The sequence below is a fragment of the Sebastes umbrosus genome, chromosome 5 (assembly GCF_015220745.1).
Source record: "Sebastes umbrosus isolate fSebUmb1 chromosome 5, fSebUmb1.pri, whole genome shotgun sequence".
NCBI classification, from domain to species: Eukaryota; Metazoa; Chordata; class Actinopteri; order Perciformes; family Sebastidae; genus Sebastes; species Sebastes umbrosus.
Window position 1 is genome coordinate 31,309,229 of NC_051273.1, and position 6,193 is coordinate 31,315,421.

Sequence of the window (6,193 nt, forward strand, 5' to 3'; positions counted from 1 at the left end):
TACCTATTGCTGCTGTCGTGATTCAATGTTGTCTTTATTTGTTGGATGCTGCTATTTGACCCTGTCTTGGCAATGTCTCACTTGTAAAAGAGGTTTTAATCTCAATGTGACTTCCTAGTTAAATAAAGGTTATATATAAACAATGTCAATTGATGATGTAGGAAGAAATCAATTTTACAAACAAGATGCCTCTAATTCCATTTATTTTAGGAGAGGATGTTTTTAGCCACGCTAGCAGCGTGACATTTTGACATTTTTGCTTTTTTTGTGAAATGCCTCAACAACTGTTGGATTAATCCCCCGGGATTAATTGCAATACATTTAGTGATCCTCTGACTTTTCCACCAGCGCCATCATCAGGTCAAACTTTTCATTTGTTCATTGTGAGCATGTTAGCATGCTGGCGTCCGTTAGCTCAAAGCACTGCTATGGCTGAGTGCAGCCTCACAGAGCCCTAGCATGACTGCAGACTCTTATTCCTGTTGCTTTCCTTGAAAATGTTACTTTGGTTGCCATGTAGTAGGTGAAACTATCACCTTACTTCACACTCTTTCAGTGGCAGTATACACAATACAGTGTTACATCACTGTTGGGTGTAGTCAGAAGAGAGTTGAAATCATTATGCCGAATTCACACCAGGCAGCGGCGAAGTGCGGCTCGCCGCAATAAATACATTTTTCTGCAGCAAGGATGCATATTTATGTGTTTCACGCGGGAAGAAATTCTTTGTAACATAGGTCAACATGTGGCAAGGGTCACAGGATCTGTTTACTGATTGGCTACAGGTCCTCTTTGGCCGCACTTTGCTGCTAAAAGTTAAACTCATTCCAGCTTTTGTTTGGCTGCTCTTCAATGCAGAATTCTTCTTCTAAAAAAGAGCAAGCTTCGGAGGTATATTTAATAAATAAGTGTAGATGTTGCTTTACAGTCATTGGAGTGCTGACGATTACCTCTGTTACTCTGGTATGGTTTGATTCCTCTGTTGATCTCGGATGACTTAACTAAAATGATAACAAACGGTGTGTTGTAGTTTGGATAAAGGAAAAGATACAGTATGAGATACAGTGGCTGCTTTTATCACTTGGTACTGTTGTTTTGGCTGGCTGTGGATGCAACATAGTCAGTGTTTTTGCAGGGAGGCAACATTATTAACAGTTAATCATGGAGTGAAGTTGTCAGCGGGGGTGGCTGCAGTTTTCATAATGGCCTAATTTCTAGCAATCGCAGACTAATTATCTACATTTGCAATTGTTGGGGATTGTCTCTGCGACTATGCAGGAACTTTTAATATAGAAGTTATATAGTCCAGGGATGAGTTATTGGGTTATGTGTTTGTGAAAACACCATAGGGCATAACTGCACCATAAAGCTGTGACATTACTGCAGCATAATTAGGAAGGTAAATTCTTATCAGAAGCCTGTTTCATGACGATGCTACAATCAGCCATTGTGTAGTTGTGGATGAAATACAAATAAACACATAGGCCTACAGCAGCTTGTGTAAAAGAAATAAATATGTTATAAATGACATGTTGTGTATATTAAAATTACTTGTAACATTAAAAATATTTGACAGGTAGTTTGTTAAACATGTTGAATTCAATTCAGAGAAATTCTGAGAGAAATTTAAAATGAAAAGAGGACAGATTGAACAGAGTTTTTGTTTTTTAAGAATGTAGTAAAACATGTTTGTTTAGGTTAGCGTCATCAGAAGAGGTGTCTAATCATGTGGTGGATGAATAAAATGTCAACAATTCATCAGACAATATTCAAAATTGAAAGAATATCAATGAATTTGATTTAACATTGCACTACTTTTTTTTATCAATGAAAGTGCTTCAATACATCTATAAAACAAAAAAATCCATAATTTTGTAAAATAAAGTACTCTAAATTTAGACGTTAGCTCAAGCATGGTGTCCACTATGTTCCTTCTGTAGCCCTCTGTGCTCAAATAAATCCAAATTTCACCCTACAAGCGATGCTTGAATAGCTTCTTAAAGAACTGAAGACTGATCACAGCGCAGGACGATATGATTTATATTAGAGGGAATGATCATTTTTATGTCATTATTCTCATTTTCACTATAAAACATATTAAAATGATAAACAAAGATGTTTTCATAAGCCTGTAGAATATGTTGTGTAGGCTAGGACATCTCTGCAGCACCACAATATTCAATTAAAAATGGTATTTTGACCTATTTCAACTTTAACAAATATTGCAAGTATTTAAAATCCTGTGATTTGAAAACTGCAGTAGGCTGTATTGCCATTTCGATAAAATGTCCATTAATTGTGCAGCCCTACCACATAGTGTCATCACCATGACCAAAAATGTCTTTATTCTGAAGACACACATGGATTCTAACTCACACCTCATACATACACCACATGCAAAGCAGTGAGTGGAACAGTGTGATGACTCGGCAGCCCTCAGAGTGGTTGTATATCGTTGTGTCTTTTTAATTAGTGTTGAATTATTGAGGCTTACACAGGCAGCCAGTGTTTGCTTTAGGTTGTGGGGGTGATTGAGCCACAGAGGGGGGGGGGCGGCCTCAATTTCACTCATTGATCTTCTTTTTGCCTAGCCTCTGTTTGTCCTTTTTTTTTCACTTCACTTTTGCACTTTTCTAGCAACTGAGAAATGAGTTAGTGTTGTCTGGTGTTTTTAGCCTTTTTGTGGTTCATGCGAAAGATGTATTTTGTCTAAACATTTTAATGTTGCTCCTTCTGTATTTCACCAAATATAATTAGCTATATCAGGACAGGGTAACACCAGTATTCAGCAGTACTGTTCACACCTATAACCAGTGTTTTCATCACTTTTTTATTGTGTTTATAACAATGGCTGAGATTTGTGAAAGGATGTAGATCCCATTTTGCTCGACGGGACTAGAGTGGACTCGCCTGCACTGTTCACAGCCTTTTCTTCTTTCTCTATCTCTCATTTGCTTTATCTCTGTCTCTCTCTCTCTCTCTCTCTCCCTTTCCCCCCCTCACATTCTTTCCTTCAGAGAAAAGAGGGCTACGCATTAATGAGTCAATGCGGAGCTGTATTATGTTTAATTAGGTAGTTTATATAATGAGGTGTTCATTTCTAATGGAGGGACATGCTGTGAGCAGCACATCTGCAAGAATAACTCAGGCAATCAGCAGCATGAGGACCCATGGAACTGCAAATGAGACTTACTTACTCAGAAATGAATTATGTCTCAGTGCCTTTCCCAAAGCCCATTAATTAAATCCACTGGCATCAAGGTCTTTTTCTTAATTTCATGTACCATTAGCATAATAAACACAATTTGAGTTAGCACAATGTGATCAGTTTAATGGATGCTATTTATTTTACTTTATTATTTAAAGCTCTGGTAATGGGGGGAGAAACATAAATATATCTCTATGGCTCCCTCTATGAAAAAAAAACTCCCATCAGGCCCCGGCGTCAACACAGATGCTCGTTTCAGAGGCCCCCATACATTTGGAGTGCTGCTGCTGCCGCCCTTATGAGTGTGCAGAGTGGAAAGGTGTTGCATGGCTATAATTTTAGAGGAACCAGGCTGCAGTTCGGTGTAAACTCCGGCCAGGTTTCGCATTCATTAAAAACGGGCCTGGGGTCTTATATGTCACAATCTCCTAACTTATAATGTTTGGTGTTCCGAGGTGTATCGTATTCCAGCCTAGTTTTTTTTTCTGCCAAAGTGAGAAGAGAATTAGGATTTGGAGGCATTTACACACACGGGGTATTTGAGGTGTAAGTGCAATCCGTAGCAGCAGGAATCCGTGCAACCTTCATTAAAACAATACAAGGACTTAATGTATGGTAGTGAATTTGTTCTGACCTTAAAGCGATACCCTAGAGGTGAGATATGATTAGCGTTATTGTTGAGGACAGGTACATCATTATCTCAATGTACCTCGACCATCGCCGAGTTCCACAGCCATGCTCCATCCTCTGACTCGGGCACTAGCACAAGACATAATCTCTTTCTCAGGAGCAGAAATGCACTTAATCATCTACTCAAGTTTCAGGGACTGCCCCCGAGTGCTCTCTGTCTAGTAGAACTACGACAACTGCTCGGCTAGAAATCTGCAGCAGTGTTTTAAGTTCCCAAATTAATTGCCTAATGGATTAGGAGGTATGGGGTGTCCTACTTTACTGGGATGGAGCAATAATTTAAATTGTGCCAGGTAAGGACAAGGAGAAGTTGTATTTCAGGAGAATGTATTTTTTTTTTTCTTAAGGAAAAATGTCTTTTATTGCCCCAAATACTATGAAACCTCCTCCCCCACCCTCATTGGCGTTCATTAGACAGTCTAGTGCAAAAGAGAATTACAAGCTGTTGTTACTTACATACATGGCCAGACACAAAGGTATTGAGACTGGCAGACATTGACTCATACACACTTTAAACTACAAAATAGTGTCACATTGGCACCAGAGACGGTGCAGCTGTGTGTTACCAAGACGACTTAGTGTGCACAGATGCAAAGAAAGGAGGGTATTTTAAAAGTCTTTAAAATAGACTCTCATTTTGGACAATCTAAGTGACCAAAAGTCAGCCCGTTACTTTGGCATACCTCATCGTAATGGACATTAAAGTGGGGGTGATTGAAAGAGAACGGCTCCATGTGTCAAGTGTTGAGTGAAAAACACATGACACCAAAACCCATTAGTGTCCTCTGGAGAGACAATGCCCAGAACTCTCCCTCCTCCTCCTCTTCCTCCTCCTCACTCCAGACTCAGGGTGCTGTTTCTGTCAAAAGACACTCTTTCTGCTACAGATAAAAGGCCCCGCGATTAGCCCAGGGGTTGAACTGTGCTCCATTCCAGTTTCACTTTTTTTTTTTGGTAAAATGAGAACTTGAAATGATGTCAAAGTCTTGGTGTAATGAAAGTGAGTGTTTTTTTTTTCTATAATAGATCTCAGGAACTCAGGAAATCATCCAATTATCTTTTCACTGAAAGAAAAATCTTATTGGAAATGCTGATGCTCAGTGATGGTTTGCCTTGATGTTTATTGCATGGATTCAGATTGGCAGTTCTTTTAAAAGTAAATCCCACTTGGATTAACTCATTGCTACTGGTAATCATTATGGGTTATTGGAATCCGTCTGTCTGTCTGACTCTTATTTTCTGTGTGTGTGTTCATTTCGTCAATGACGAAAGATATTGTTGACAACCTTTTTTAACCCAATTGGTGGTATGAGTTAGTATCAGATCACCAAAATGTTAGCTAGTTAGAAGCCAAGTTTTTTTGTCCAGGATCCCTATCCTTAGTCCTTTGTTGATACAGAGTCCCATCCAAAACTTCTTTTTACCTAAATGGTGATAAAATATATACATGAAAGGTGAACTGGGAGACTTTGACTCCTGAAATTGACGTGATGGGATCCGCTAAAAAGATCTATCACTCACTGTCGTTTTTGGCTCGCAGCTGTTTTACAGAGTGATGCTTCTTATAAATCATTAACAATCTTTGCCAGAGCGCAGACACTGGCTGTAGAGAGCACACAAACTTGACAACAGACACATTTTATTTTGGCCTCCCATCAACTTTCTCCTGGAATTAATCATAATTAGCAACAGCTGATTGCTGTCAATGTTTGTCTTTTTAACCTGTGAAAGTAATACTCAGTGCCTGCTATTAATTGCCAACAATGTTAACATTGGGGAGAACCGAAGAGTGGGTGCTACGCTTTCTTGGCGCCGTCGGTCGGGTCGGAGTTTTCAGCCGTTACTGCCGTATGAGCGCAGTGCAGAGCGGCGGCTGAGAGTTAGCCAGTGGGGCAAGCTCATATGCACAAACATGCACTAAAAAGGCACCACAAACAAAAACTTCAGCACGCCAGAAAAATCATTTACTGTTTTTTCATGCAGTTAATTGCATTAAATACGCTTTTAATGCTTTCTTGAAAGTGGCTCCAGTATTTGTTTTAATAACATGATTTTGTAAAGAGTTCCATTTGATTTTAAGGTTACTCAATGTTTTTAATGTATTGATTAAAACTAGAGTTAAACTAACAATAACCAAATGACTAAAGTGTGACTAAAATTAATATACATTTTTGTCAAAAGGCTAACACTAAAACTAAGACTGAAAATCAGAGTCAGGTGCCACAAATGTACACTGCTGTCTATAAATCTGTCTGCCACTCAAAATGAATCATAAACTGGGTTGAACTTCAGTCT

At 39.0% G+C, this 6,193-nt stretch overlaps 1 protein-coding gene across 5 annotated transcripts in view; it reads left to right on the forward strand.

Moving 5' to 3' along the window:
- Nucleotides 1-5,856, forward strand: part of LOC119488457 (kynurenine--oxoglutarate transaminase 3-like) — a 29,477-nt gene extending 23,621 nt beyond the window's left edge. For all 5 annotated transcript variants that reach the window (XM_037770144.1, XM_037770145.1, XM_037770146.1 and 2 more), the window contains exon 18: nt 5,846-5,856. The gene's annotated coding sequence lies outside the window, so the exon portion shown is untranslated. The remainder of the gene's footprint in view (nt 1-5,845) is intronic.
- The last annotated feature ends 337 nt before the right edge of the window (nt 5,857-6,193 follow it).